A 15,330-nucleotide genomic window follows, 5' to 3' on the forward strand; every position below is an offset into this window, starting at 1 on the left:
CACTCAGCAGGTAATGCAGCATCTGTAGTCGGCATATCAGAGTTAACGTTTCAAGTTGAAGACCCTTTGTCAGAACTCAGAAAGAGAGCAAAGGTCACTTGAAGTCCATCATTTGTGCTCCTCTCTGATGAAGGGTCTCTGACCTGAAACATTAACTCTGTTTCTTTTTCCATTGATGCTGCCTGACCTGCTGAGTGTTGCAGTGTTTTCTGTTTTTCATGCAGGTGTTTTCAATCCATAATGTGTGGGCTCTGTGGTTGGGGAAGTGTTGGGGGAAGTTGCAATGAGATTTCCTATGTTCACCAGAACATTTGGGTGGGATAATTGAAGAAATTATGTGGGCCTTCACCTCCAGGTGTTTAAAAAAAAATTAGATTTGATCCTTGCTGGTGATGTTTTGGTAGTATGTGTTGTATAATTTACTGACTGCAATTCGCCCGTCATCACAATCACTCCACGGCAGATGCAATATTGCTGGCTCTCCACTCAGCTCTGGATCACCTCGAAAACAGTCATTAATACTTATGGCTGCTCTTCATCAATTACAGCTCGGCCTTCAATACCATTATTCCCTCAGTGTTGGTCAAGAAGCTACAAACTCTAGGCCTCTGTACCCCATTCTGCAACTGGATCCTTGACTTTCTCATCGGAAAACAAGTTAGCACAAATTGGAAACAACATCTCCTCACTGATCATCAACACAGGCGCACCACAAGGATGTGTGCTTAGCCCCTGCTCTACTCATTATACATCCATGACTGTGTGGCCAGGTACAATTCCAATGCCATCTACAAGTTTGCTGATGACACCACAGTTGTCGGCAGAATCACAAATGGCAATGAGGGAGAGTACAGGAGGGAAAGTAGAGGAGGGAGTTAGATCAGCTCATTGAATGGTGTAACAACAACAACAACCTTACGTTCAAAGTCAGCAAAACCAAGGAGATGATTGTGGGCTTCAGGAGGATGTCAGGGGAACACAACCCAGTCCTCATCAAGGGCTCAGTAATGGAGAGGGTCAAGAACTTCAAATTTCTGGTGCCAGCATCTCTGAGGATCTGTTCTGAACCTCCACATTGATGCAATCACAAAGGCTCACCAGCGGCTAAAGTTTGTAAGGTGTCATCGAATATTCTCGTAAACTTCTACAGGTGTATTGTGGAGATCATTCTGGCTGGTTGCATCACTGGCTGATATGGAAGCGTCAATTCTCAGGACAAGAATAAACTCCAGAGGGTTGTTAACTTGGCCTGTGACATCACAGGGACCAGGCTTCACTCCATCAAGGATATGGCTTAAAAAAGCAGCCTCTATCCTCAAAGACCCCACCACCCAGGCCACGCCCTCTTCACTCCGCTACCATTGTGGGGGGGGGGGGGCGGGGGGAGGTACAGGAGCCTAAAGATGAGCACTCAGCAGCACAAGGACAGCTTCCTCCCCGCTGCCATCAGATTCCTGAATAATCAATGGACCAAAGACACTGCCTTACTTTTCATGCACTTTTATTGTTATTATTATTTATTTTTTTATAGTAACATCGTAAGATGGTTATAATATGAATGTTTGCACCATGACGCTGCTGCAAAACACCGAATTTCGTGACAATAAATTCTGATTCTGACATACCTGTTGGCTTTTGTTGCATGTCACACGTCTCAACCAATTTGATTGCATAAATAACTTTTTTTTGTTGCATTGTATTGCTTCAGTATCCTATGTGGCAATGCTTTTTTACTTGACAGGTGATCCTTGACTTGCGATGGGGTTACATTCTGATAAACCCATTGTAAGTGGAAAAATTGTAAGTTGAAAAAGATACGGTACCGTAAATACCAAACATCATAGCCTAGCCTACTTTAAACGTGCTCAGGACACTTACCGTAACCTGTTGCTGGGCAACTTTATCTAAAACAAAGCCTATTTTATAATTAAATGATGAATATCTTTTATTCTACACAGAAAAAAAACAAATTTTAATCATAAAATATAGCAATAATGACCATAACTTCGGAAAATCATGTCGGATTATCATAAATAAGGAGCATCTGTATAAGTACCTGTACAATGTTTTGTTTCCAGATCGCTCTGGGAAATTTGTAGTCATCCTGCAAAAATGTGGTCAAAAACGATTTTATCTCCTGTCCACAAACTGCCATATGTGTTGTACTCTATTGCTTGCCAAGGCTGTGGTTTTTATTCTAGAGCTTGTGTTGCAAAGAGATAGCTTTGGCAAGACTTCAGCACTTTGCATCTTGACAACTGCTCATTAGGATGATGAGGCTGAATCAATGATTTGCCTTTATAGATTCAATAATCCACTTGTTGGTTGCCAAATAGTTCCTTTGTAAAGACCATCTCTCAAAATACCTTTTCATTTGGGGTCTTAACTGTCTGCAGATCTGCGCCATTAAAATAGTTCACTGATCGGTGGAGATGGCAGAGGAGGTATGAAGAACAGTGGACATGGAGCTGGGGATAGGAGAAGTGAAACTGGTAGACCAAGGCAGGTGGTAATTGCTGGAAACATCAAAGAAAAAATAAAACCCAGATGGAGTCGGATGGGGGGAGGTGAAAAAAGCCGAGGTGGAGACAGCTGCTGGAGGGTGATAAGCAGGAACATAAAGGCTACCTGTGCTGAATCTTGTAAGTGGGGAAGGTGATAATAGGAACCAATAGGGGAGAGGTGATGGGCAGATGGAACCAGATGGAATCTGGTGAATGAAATGTGTGGGTAGCAGGTGGATAAAACCAGGAGGCTGAAGTGTTTCGTTGTGGAGAGGGGTGTTTGGGAGCTTGGAAAAGGGGGTAAAAATGGATGTGAGAATGGGAGTGAAAATGGCACAGAACTGGGAGCTTGGAACATCTTACTGGCTGCCCTGAATTCAGGTTTTAAGTGCAAGTTAGTGATCTCGGTGCAGATACGGTGTTTCTGCTAATGGGTTGTAAGGCAAAGGGAACAATGTTACCAGAGGTACAAAGCCCCATTTGCTGTTCTTTCAGAAGGTGCATTCAAAATGTATTTTGGAAGAGCAGTTTGTGTGGTTTCTGTAAGAAAAACAGATGGGAAGGTTTTTGTGCTGTTTTGAGATTACAGATTGTACCCCCAGATTGTTTGGCTCACTGAGGCCCGCATATCAATACCGCTTGACAGTGATGTCCCTTTTTCAAATGTCCTTTGATAATTTAATATTATGTTAAATTCAGGAACAAGAATAAAAACCTGAATCTTAGAATTTTGCATGAGGTTTGTAGATTTGTGTTCTGCTCCAGTCTAATTGTACATACTCATACAACATTTGGGTATATACAATGTTTTTTAAACATTTCAAGACCTGAACCTGTATTTGTGGAATTAGGGCTTTTCAATAACCTATTGCAATCCAGCTGTTTTGTGCATTTTATGCAGCCAGTTTGAAGGTAAATATTGCATTTGAAAGTTTGGCGCTTGATTTTTTTAAAGTAAACTGTGTGTTTTAAAATTGATGCAAGTTGTGAGCACATTATAATACATTTACTGGTGAATCTGTTGAATCATTGTTATCCCCTCCCACCAAACTCCCTGGCCCTGATGGAAGTTTATGACCTGCATTCTTGAAACTCCCTAGGGGTGGGAGGAGATTTGGAACAAATGTTTAACAATTTGAAAGGAGGATTCATTACATTCTTTTGAAAAACCCAAATAGTAATAAGCTGTAGTTAGGCATTTTCTCCTTTAACAAATGTAGTTGTAGTCATAACACTCAGAAATAAATTGGATTTTCATTTAGCGATTGTATACTTTTTGGATCGGTTCTATTTTATAGCTGCAAACTAGTAATGCCTAACTACCCTTTTCAAAGAGATAGGTATTCCCTATTTATTTCAGGATACTCCGCATTGTGGAACAGTTAAATTTGAGGACGTGCAATCATTGAGCAAGGTGGAGATGACAGAATAAAGAAAATTAGGGGCAGGAGTTACTTTCTGAAGGGACTTTCTTATGTATCTCTTTCTCCATGCCTTTATGGGCAAATGAAAGTAAACAAATGTTGTGTACTTTTATCAATGACAATAAAGGAACCTTGAACTTGACCCTGGGAAACAAGGCTGAGCAAGGGGCTGATGTTAGTTTACTGAAAGAAGATGGCCAAGATGAAGGTGGATGATGAGATCTATCCTGGGTTAATGAGAGACATAGAGAGGTGATTACTAGGGCCTTGGACAGAGATCTTTGTATCCTTCAGATAACACGTAAGGTACACTGGAGGATAGCCAGTATTGTTCCTTTGTTTCTGAAGAGCTGTTGGAATAATCCATCAAGTTGCATCAATGGTTAAGAGTTCTTTGAATGGGCTTTAACTGTATTTGGAAAATAATAATTTTATTAGGGATAAAACACAGGATTTTGTTGACACTGTGGTTAAGTGAAAAAACACACAAATGTTGAAAAAACTCAGCAGATCAAATAGTGCCTTTATATAGCAAAGGTAAAGATACTTCACCAACGTTTCGGGCTTGAGCCCTTCACCAAAGTGTTTTATTAGGGTTAGTCAGCAAGGCTTTGTGTGTGTCAGGTCATGTCTTAGGAGTTTGATTTTTGTGAACTTGATTTATGAGGATAGGATAGGATAGGGTAGTTAATGCTATCTTTGTGGACTTTAGTAAGCATTTGACATTGTTCTTCGTGCTAGCAAATCCAGACGATTAAGATGTGTGATCCATGATGATTTGGTAGATTGGATTCAAACTTATCTTGGAGAAATGAGTCAGAGGGTGGTAGTGGAGGGTTACTTTCAGATTGACGGTCTGTGACCAGTGGTGTGCCACAGGGATTGTTGTTTCTCATTATACGTTAACAGTTTGAATGACAATGTAGTTAATGTTAGAGAGACCAATTTCCCTTAAAATGGAGACCCAGGGTGGTGAAGAGGGTGTTTGGGATGCTTGCCTTCATCAGTCAGGGCTCAGAGCACAGGAGTTCAGAAGAACTACAGCTACACAATAATTTATTGAGTATTATGTGTAGTCTGGTCACCTTGCTGTAGGATATGACCAAAGGCAGGACTAATTTGAATGGGCAACCTGGTTAGTATGGATGAGTTGTGCTGAAGGACCTGTTTTTGTGCTGTTTAAATCTGGCTCTTAAATGGCAAGACCCTGTTGAGCATTGATCTTCATAGAGATTTGGAGATGCAAGCCAATAGCTCCCTAAAAAATCAATACAAGTAGAAAGAGTGGTAAAGAAGCTGTGTGGTATGTTTGCTTTCTTTAATTAGGGCCTGTTAGGTCACATTTGGAGAGCTGTGTGCAATTCTTGTTGCCACATTACAGGAAGGATGTGGAGACTTTAGAGAGGATGCAGAAGAGGTTCACCAGGATGTTATCTGGATAAGAGACTATTATCTATAAGGATAGGTTGGACAAACTTGATTGTTTTCTCTGGAGCACAATGAATGACCTGATGGAAGTTTAAAAATTATGTAAGGTATAGATAGGGTAGATGGTGTCTTTTTAAAAATTCCTCAGAGTGGAAATGTCTAATACTAGAGGGCATAGGTTTCAGATGATTGATGGAGCAGTTTAAAAGAGATGCGTGAGGCAGGTTTTTCATGCAGAGATTGATCGGTGCCAATCTGGTGGGGGAAGGTGGGCAAAAGTGCCTGTTTGTCCTGCATTATTTTATACGAGTGGAAATTCAGACGTTGGCTTTTAAACGTCAAGTAACATTTGCAAGTGAAAGAAAATGTGTTTCCAACAGGTGGGTCTGAACACCTACCTCTATTTATTAACATTGGAGCATTATGTCCCATCATTGTTCAAGGGAGGGGAGGAAGTCCACCATTGACTTGAATTTTAACTGAACTAGTAACATGTACACAGTGTGTGCAAGGGCAGTGTGCAATTAACTCTACCACCTTCAAGAAGCTTGACACCATTTAGGATAGTGGTTCTCAACCTTTTTCCACTCACATTCCACTTTAAGTATCCCCTATGTCATAGATGCTGTTTGATTAGTATGGGATTGCTTAAGGTGGTATGTGGATGGAAAGAAAAACTTTGAAAACCTCTGTTTTAATTGTCCCTAATAGACTCGTTATGTGCACGGTTTCATAACTCCAAAGGAACTGGGCCAATGACAATTTGTCTTGAGCAAAACATTTCAGTAACAATTGGGTCTAGAGCAGTGATTCTCAACCTTCCCTTCCCACTCGCATCCCACCTTAAGCAATCCCTTACTAATGACAGAGCACCGATGGCTTAGGGATTGTTTAAAGTGGTATGTGAATGGAAAGAAAAAAGATTCAGAACTACAGATCTAGGATAAGGCACCCATTTAACTGGTCATGTGTCCACAGCCAAACATTCACTCTCCTATTGGCTGCAGTGGGAAATTGTGGGAGTTTTTACTATTTGGCCAGTGCCATCCAAAACCACATCCTCCTGCTGAGAAGGACAAGGACAGCAGGCATACCAGAGCATCATGCTTTCCCACAATTCTCACACTATGACTTTGTAAACTATTGCCCCCAGTTCACTGATGCTGGGTCTGAATCCCACAATTCTTACTGACATGCTTCAAGAAATATCTTCATCATGAAGATTATAACAGGGTTCTGGTCAAGCATATGACCAATCCCTTCTTGAAAGCATTTAGGATTGGACATTAACTCATGGGCTTACCTGTGACATCTTAATCCTGTAAATTAATTTTAAAAAAACAAAGCAGCAGTGGTTACTGTAATTTCTACCTTGGGACCTTGATCATTGAACATGTTTTACTACTGAACTTTAGCTTGGCAATACAGCATATTGAAAGTAAATGCGGTTTTGGGGTCATTGATGTTTCTCTCCAGTTGCATTTGCACTGCAGGATTTCCTTGTTAAGACACCACTCAGCCTCTCTGATCAATGCTGGCTTTCAACTGAGCAATCCCATCAATTGATCACGTTCCCCCTCTCTTCCATGTGCCCGACAATGTATTCTCTCACATGCATCCATCGGTTTGTTCTGCCACCTGCCTCCACGAGGGGGTTATTTACACAAGTATATTAACATTCCATATCTCTGGGATGTGGAATGAAGCTGGAGAACCAAGAGAAAGCCCATGCACTCACAAGAAGAACATGCAAACTCTGCACAGCTATTAGAGTGGTTATTTTGGATCAATGTTTTTTGTACACTCTTTATCAGAAAATTGAATATTTCCCAGGCCTCCAATGTTGAGGTGTCTGTATTTTTTATATATGTGAGGATATTAAATCTTACTCTTGAGGACAGATGTGATCTCAATGAGATAATGTGAAAGGAGTTGCCAACATGATTTACATTCTCACTTTGAATGAATTCAAACTTTGGGGAAATAAGAGGTTCTGGTGACCACCTTTCCCTCTGTGCAGCAAGGTCACCCAAAGATGGGATCTGTCCTGTGGAGTTGAGGCAGGGGTACATTTGGGATAGGATGAGGCTGCTCTCCAGCCTGATCCAGTCTTCAGTTAGGTCACAGAACTGCTAATTAAGTGGCAAAATATTGCAGCATGCTGTTGTGCAGAGAGACCTGGGTATGAATCGCAAAAAAATCTTAGTTTGCAGGTGTAACCAAGAGGCAAATGGGCGGTTGACCATCACTGCCAGATAGATTGATTTTAAGAGCAAGGAGGTTCTGCTGCTTCTCCACAGGTACCGATGAGGCCGCACGTGCAGTACCGTGCAGTTCCATTCTCCTTACTTGAGAAAGGATGCACTGACTTTGGAGGCAATGCAGAGGAGGTTCATTAGGTCAATTCTACAAATGAGGAGGTTGGCTTTTGAGGAGAAATTTGACTAGAACTAAGGGACGTAGCCTCAAGATTTGGGGAAGTAGATTTAAGACAGAGATAAGGAGGAACTATTTCAGGGAGTAGTGAATCTGTGGAATTCTGTGCCTAGGGAAGCAGTAGAGGCTGCCTCTTCAAACGTATTTAAGACAAAAATAGACTTTTAAATAATAGGGGAATTAGGGGTTATTGAACCCAAATCACCCATGATCTTATTTAATGGTGAATGGAACAGGTTCAGTGGGCCAGATGCCACTCCTGCTTCTATTTCTTATGTTCTGATACCTTGACTATATTCACAGACTTTGCACTGTACAACTTAATGTCCTAGCAAAAATCTATAAGGCACACTTTTGAAGGTGTTGATAATTAATTTAATTTTAATTAGGAAGGTTATAGGCCCTTCCTGCCCAGGAGCCCATGCTGCCAAAATACCTGATCACCCTGCAACTCCTGTATGTTTTGGAGGGTGGGAGGAAACCCATGCAGACTTGAACATTCTCCCTCTCCTTACAGATAGCACCAGATTTGAACCTGGGTCGCAGATGTAATAGCATTGAGCTAACCACTACGCTAACTGTGCGGCCCTAACTGTTAGTGTAACCATGGTGGTTTCAAATGAGTTTTATTCTCAGTGTTTCTGTTGGGATCTGCACATTTCCAGAGCAGTGTAAAATAGAAACAAATAATTTTTCAGGTAAAATCATCTATACCCCTTTTTAAAATTCAATTTTGTTTTACAGGAGCTGTGAATTGAATTGGTCTGTGATGAGCTTCTGTGGGTTTATTAAATAGGACTCATCAAAAGATCGGAGTTTTTCATGCATTCTCTGTTTTAAAAAAAAATTATATTTTCACACAAGCTTGTAAAGCCATATACAGCGTCATGCCATCAATGGCAGTTCACATTCAAATATACATATATTCATTTTCTTTATGACTATATTTACAAGCCCGTGTCTCTACAAACCCTCCCTCCCTCCCCCCACACATAAAACAAGACAACTCACTCAAAGTTCAACCAACAACAACAAAACTTTAACACCAGGAAAATAAATAATAAATAAGTTGCAGCTCAGTGGGTGACCTCTGGGCCAATATTCATTCCTGACTTTCCTTGATTGGGATCAGTGCGAGGGAGAGGAAGGCGCAGCAAGGAACTGGGAAAGCAATTACTGCCATGCACCTATGTAGTGCATGTATGGCTGCCAGATCTTACGAAAGGTACTGCATTTGTTTCTCAGGTTAACGCAGCTCTCCATTTCCTTGTTCCATTGTTCGATACTAAGACTAGAGTTGGACTTCCAAGTCACCGCAATGCATTTCCTGGCCACTGTGATTAACACAAATTGGATTTGAAATATGGACAGCTTCATTTTAAGCCTTATGTCCATTATATTTCCCAGCAGGAATAATTCTGGGTCCTATGGGAATCGCTTGCCTATACTTTTTTCCAGGACTTGGCCTAGATCTACAAGCACCTTACCTTGGTACATGACCAGGTTGCGTGCACGGATATCCTGGTTGCAAAGCCACATCTGAAGCATTGGTCTGAGAGTTCCGGTTTTGATCTGTTTATTTTCAGCGGTGTTAGATACAGCTGGTGGAAAAAGTTATACTGCACCAGCCTGTACCTTGCATTGATGACCATGGTCATGCTTTCCTGGCACAAGTTGGACCAGCATCTCTCATCAATTGCAATACCCAAATCCATTTCCCATCTTTCTCTTGACCTCTGAAAGCCCGGTTTGGGTCCCTCTGACTGGAACAGGCAATACATTGCCGAAATAAATTTCTTACTGCTCCCCCTTCAAATCAAGGCCTCTATGTTATTGCATTGAGGTAGGCCATACTTGGATCCAAGACCTTATATGAAGATAGTAGTGGAATGTCTGATTTGGCAAAGCATTTATTTTTTTAGTTGCTCAAACGATATTAATTGCCCTTGCTTGTAACAGTCCTCTATGTACCTGATGCCATTACAGTGCCAGGTATCCAGGATCTTGTTACCTATCATTAATGGTATTAATTTATTAGGAGTCTGGGGCATTTTTGGTGACAGCTCCACTTTAGTGTTCAGATACTAATCACTTGTTTTAGTATGGGGCTGCCCTTCTTCCCTGATAGCAATTTTCATTTGTAAATGAAATCGTCTGCTATCTTCTTGGCCACCAGGCGCAGATCAATTTTTCCCAGGATGGAACACCTCCCTGAAAGAGAGGCTGAGCTGCCCAATAATATTTTTTGAAGTCTGGCATTCTCAATCCGCCTAGACTGTAGTGCAGTGTTAATTTTTCCATAGAGACCCTTGCTACTTTGCCAGTCCAGAGAATCCTTCTAACCTTGTGTAGCAGCTGTTTAAAGAAACCCCAGGGCAAAGGCATAGGTAATGTTTAGGGAGACATCCACAACTCTTTCCAGCAAGGGGGCATAGTTTAACTTGTATAGATTATTCAAGTTACCATCAATATTAACTCCTAGGTACTTGATCCCCTCCTGCGGCCACTTTAAATGACTATTTTCTTTAAATTGACTATAATTTACCCTCGGTGAGTGGCATCACCTCACTCTTTCCCCAATTGATCTTGTACTCAGAAAGTTTCCCATAGTCCTTCAGTACCATTTGCAGTTGAGGCAGAGAAGTCGCAGGGTCTGTCAGATATATCAGTATGTCATTGGCAAATAAGTTAATTCTTTGCTTCTCCTGGCCCACTCTATAACCTTTAATGTTTGGATCCCGACAAGCAGCCTCCTCCAGAGGTTCCATTGCCAGCACAAAGAGAACTGGTGACAGCAGGCACCCTTGTCGACTAGATCTGGTAAGTGGGAAGGCTGAAGAGACCTGCCCGTTGGTTACAACTTTCACTTTGGGTGCATGATATAGCATCCTGATCCAATTTTGAAAAGTTGGTCCCAACCCTGCCTTCTCCAGCACCTTAAAAATTCCCACACCAGCCTGTCAAAAGCCTTCTCTGCATCCAAGGAAATGGTCAATCCCCTCTCATTTCTAGATTGTGCCAGATGCTTTACACTCAGCAGTCTGCCAATATCGTCCGCTGCTTGTCTCCCCCCTGCACAAAGTCTGCCTGGTCTTTGGCATTGCATTTGCCAAAATTGATAAACAATCTGTTTGCCAGGACTTTGGTTAGGATCTTGTAATCAGTATTCAGCAGGGAAATGAGCCTATAAGAAAAGGGCATGAGTGGATCTTTACCCTTCTTCAAAATCGTCGTAACAATTGCCATTGTGAAAGATTCTGGGAGGGTCCATGTTTCCCTAGCTTGGTCTAACACCTCCATATACAGAGGCATTAATAAGTCCTTAAATTTTCAATAGATCTCAGGTGGGAATCCATCCTCCCCCAGAGACTTGCGCGCTTGTAGCGCACTCAATGCTTTCCCCAGCTCTTTCTCTGTAAAAGGAAGATCTAATTCCACCTGTTCCTCTGGATTCAGGTGTGGGAGATTAATCTGGCCAGGAACTCGTCCATTTGATTGGGATCCCTAGTCAATTCAGATTTATATAATCCTTCATAAAATTCCCTGAAGGTCTCATTAATTTTCTTTGGTTTATACGAGACCTGGCTGTTCCCCGTTTGTATTGCATTAATTGTTCTAGAGGCTTGTTCTGCCCTCGACTGCCAAGCGAGGACCTTGTGAGCTCTCTCCCCAACTCGTAATACTTTTGACAACCTCATAATGGCCTTCTCCATTACCATATGTCTGAAGCATATTATATTCCAATTTCTTGTTTGTGAGAGCTCTATAATGGTCCTCTGAGCCTAATTTCTGAAAATCTTTCTCTAATTGGGTAATGTCGCTTTCCAATTCCTCCACCTCCCTCATATAATTTTTCTTGACTGTTTGTATATTCAATATCTGGCCCCTCAAGTACGCCATCAGGGTGTCCCATAGAAGAAATTTATCTGAAGTAGAGGGGCAGTTGTCCTCACAGAACAGGGTTATTTGAATTCTGACAAAACTCCGGCTTTTTCAACAGCAAAATGTTAAGACGCCCACTTGTATCCTGTGCCTTGCTTATCTGGCATATCTATAGTCAAAACCAAGGGGGAATAGTCTGAGAGAAGCCTTGCCCTATACTCGTGTTCCATAATCCTACCTTCCAAATGGGATTCATCCATTCTCATGACTGCAACATTCTTATTAAGATTTATATATGCATCCAATACTATATGGTTTGTTCTAGGCTTGTACCAACTCTCCTTTAACCATTTGACTAGTTTGATAAAGCAAATGCGTTAACACTTGCTATATGTGATGAATCTGTAAAGAAATATTTTAAAACCATAGAGTCAAAATATTTTAAACTATGAAACTGTGGGTCTGTGTAGATAAAGGAAGGACCTCCACAATAAAGATGGGCAGTAATTTGGGCAATATGGTTAGTGTAGGGGTTAGTGTAACGCTGTTAACAGGATCAGCAAACCGAGATTCGAATCCAGCGCTGTCCATAAGGAGTTTGTACATTCTTCCATTGTTTGCGTGGGTTTCCTCCAGGTCCTCTGGTTTCCTCCCACCCTCCAAAACGTATGGGGTTGTAGGTTAATTGGGGCATTTTGGCAGCATGTACTCGTAGGCTGGAAGGGTCTGTAACCATGCTGTGTCTAAATTTAATTCACAGAAGTTTCAAAGCGCTTTATTTTGAGCGGTGGACTTTTGAAATGTAGTCACTGCAATAATGCAGGAAATGTGGATGCCAGTTTGCACTTAAAAAGGCCGTGCAAAGTGGAACTTGTGTGCATGTGGAGACACACTGTATCCCAAAATGATCTGGGAATGATAATACTATTTACTGTGAAGCTCAGCTTATTTTTATTAATAGGCATACTTTGCAGCACCTCTTTTACTCTTCTCATATTTGGGAAAACAGATTGAAAGTAAGTCTATGATTTTTTTTTGTTCCTGAAGTTAATTTACAAATTAAATTCAGATTTGTATTAAATTTGAAGGAATTATAATCCTATGCTTTAGTTTTTGTGAAGGCTGGAATTTTACTACGAGGACTTGCCTGTCAAGAGAGCTTGCAGCTGTCTTGGGCATTGAGTGCTACAAGTGCTAGTTGGGGAATGTCCAGTCATTCAACCATGTAAAAACCCTCCACTTCACTGGGCAGAATTTTGTTGCGTGGTTCGCTGCCATTGTATACATTGGTTGTACAACTACTGTGCACTCTAGGAATATACAAGTCAAAATTTTTAATGTAGTGAAAGGTTGCTTATTTAAGACCTGACAGGATGTGAGGCAGACTTAATTGACAGGATTGATTTCCATGAGTAAGGCAACACATTCATTATCATTATGCCATGTATCTGTCAGGTGAATTAGATGCATGAGTACATTGATATTGACCAGTAACACATAGTTTTACTTTCCCACCATTATGTCAAAGGCCTATTTAGCACCCCTACGTACAAGGCAGCACTTGCTGCAGCTTCATGTTGATGGAACTGAAGTTGTGTTTTTTTTTGCTTCCCAAGAGAATCTCTGGCATTCCATTCCATTAATTTTAATTCAAATGTAAAGTTGAATTAACACCAAACAGAACCTTCAAATCTGTTTCAGTTGGACCTCTCCATTCCATCTGTATTATATCATCCTTGCTTTCATCTACCCTTTGTGAGGCGTGCCATTCTTTCCACTCCAAACCTCATCCCCCACCTTCCCTGTCCCCTTTGTTTCTCAGGCAAGTTGCAACCAACTTAGGATCCCATGAACTTTCTCTATAAAAACATCTCTTCGATTATGTCAACTTTCTGATGTCCAAATAATCCTGAATATTTCTTATGGGCTCATTGTTCCTGCATCCTTCTCCAGTTAAGTATCCCTCTTTTGTCTCGACCTTTAAAATTAGCGGAGTCTTTAGCCACCTTGCATGTGCGTTTTGGAATACATTTCCCAAAGGTTAATGCCTTGTTGTCTTTCTCCATTTTTTTCAAAGCCTGGTTGCAGCCTCCCTGGTAAGAATGCACTACATTGTGGACTGAATCCCCAATATGATGTGCTTTAAATGAGGACAAGGAATTTTTAATTGCACATTCCGTTCTTGAAATATTCTGTGAGTTATCAAAACAAAATTTAAAAATAACTTCTAAAATGAGGATTGGTAACTTTGGAAAACCATATTTATAAGCAAGACAACCTTTCCACAATAGTTGTGGTTTATGTTAATGTTTGAATTTCAATATATGATCTTAAATAATACAAGAAAATAGCATCCTGGAAGAAATGGGATTTGTATATCTTCTTGCAAACTAAAATACTTGAGAAACTGTCATTTATTTTGTCAGCATTTAGGATCATGCCTTTAAACTTGTTCACACTTTATGATGCAGACATTGTTATTAAGCTTAAGGGAAAAAAGAGCAGATGTGCTATCTGGAAGATTTTCAACAGCCATACTCATAAGCTGTAATAAATTTTTTTGGAAGTATAAAGGTAGGTCTGTGAGTGTAAGAGCTAGAAGTACTTGGTGAACATGTATGAAATGTTAGCAGCATCCGGTCAAATGTGTCACATCTATGATAATTCCTGTTTCACATTTTCATGTGCTACCAGTGACGAACCTTGTGTGTGCACATTTCATCTAAACCAAGCTTGCCTGTTTGCAAAGGAGATCTTTGCTGGTATTGATTCCTGGCAGTTTGAGAATAAATTTGATGCACAATGGCTCCCAAGCTCTGAGCCTCAGTTTAAAACTTCCATTATTGTGTCAAAATCCCACCATGCCTTTGGACCTCCCCAAAACCACTGGAACTCTGCATTCCTACAGCATTGAAGTCTGAGGCACCTTGGTCTCCTTGCCCTACCCTTACTAGTAGTGCATTCTATTGTTCAGGCCCTGAACTCTTCTGTAGTCAACCAATTTGCTAGGAGGAGTGATGGAAATCTAGTTAGGCTAAATGTAACTGGGAGTTTGGTGTTAATAGTACTTTAAAAAAAGGTGCAAAATGAATGATTTCAGAATGAATTATCCAACCAGTGTATATCCATTGAAGAGATATTTTAGAATGTATGTCGTTGCTAAGGTAGGAATTGTGAAGCTATTACAGACTAGTAGATTATAAAGGATAATTATCCAAAGTGCCACTCCAAAGATTCTAACTTCCACTATTCCCTGTTCATTGCTGTTGTGCTCACTGGCTTTCATTGTTCCAGGATTGAATTGAATTTTTTAAAATTCTCGTTCTGTTTAATTCTCTTTTTATGATCATGTACCTTCCTACCTCTTGTGTGATAGTACAGATTCTATCACCAATGTGTCGATGTACAGATTGTAGTGTAGGATGACTGTGATTGGCTAAGAGCGTAGCCACACCTAGTGGCAGGTCTTAAGGGATTGCTCCTAGCCAGACCAGGTCATTCTGGACTGGTCGACCTCCATGTGATATGCTCCAGACTTTTCAAAACTTTTTAGTTGATAAAATTGTAGAGCATGTCAAAAGAACCAAAGATTTGTTGATCCAAACCAAGGCTTTTATTAACTCAAAGACTGGAGCTTATCACATGTAGGTCTTATA

The 15,330-nt window shown here is 40.8% G+C and overlaps 2 protein-coding genes across 5 annotated transcripts in view; one reads left to right on the plus strand and one right to left on the minus strand.

The window, feature by feature from the left end:
- LOC138738806 (putative claudin-24) overlaps positions 1 to 15,330 on the minus strand; it is an 82,012-nt gene that overhangs the window by 45,534 nt on the left and 21,148 nt on the right. The window lies entirely within an intron of this gene.
- Positions 1 to 15,330, plus strand: part of wwc3 (WWC family member 3) — a 180,362-nt gene that overhangs the window by 14,808 nt on the left and 150,224 nt on the right. Inside the window, exon 1 of one of the 3 annotated variants that reach the window (XM_069889742.1) lies at positions 13,752 to 13,868. The exons of the other annotated variants lie outside the window; for them this stretch is intronic. The gene's annotated coding sequence lies outside the window, so the exon portion shown is untranslated. Of the gene's footprint in view, positions 1 to 13,751; positions 13,869 to 15,330 lie in introns of those variants that run through there. 3 annotated transcript variants of the gene reach the window in all.

Source organism: Narcine bancroftii, chromosome 7 (assembly GCF_036971445.1).
Source record: "Narcine bancroftii isolate sNarBan1 chromosome 7, sNarBan1.hap1, whole genome shotgun sequence".
Taxonomy (NCBI): domain Eukaryota; kingdom Metazoa; phylum Chordata; class Chondrichthyes; order Torpediniformes; family Narcinidae; genus Narcine; species Narcine bancroftii.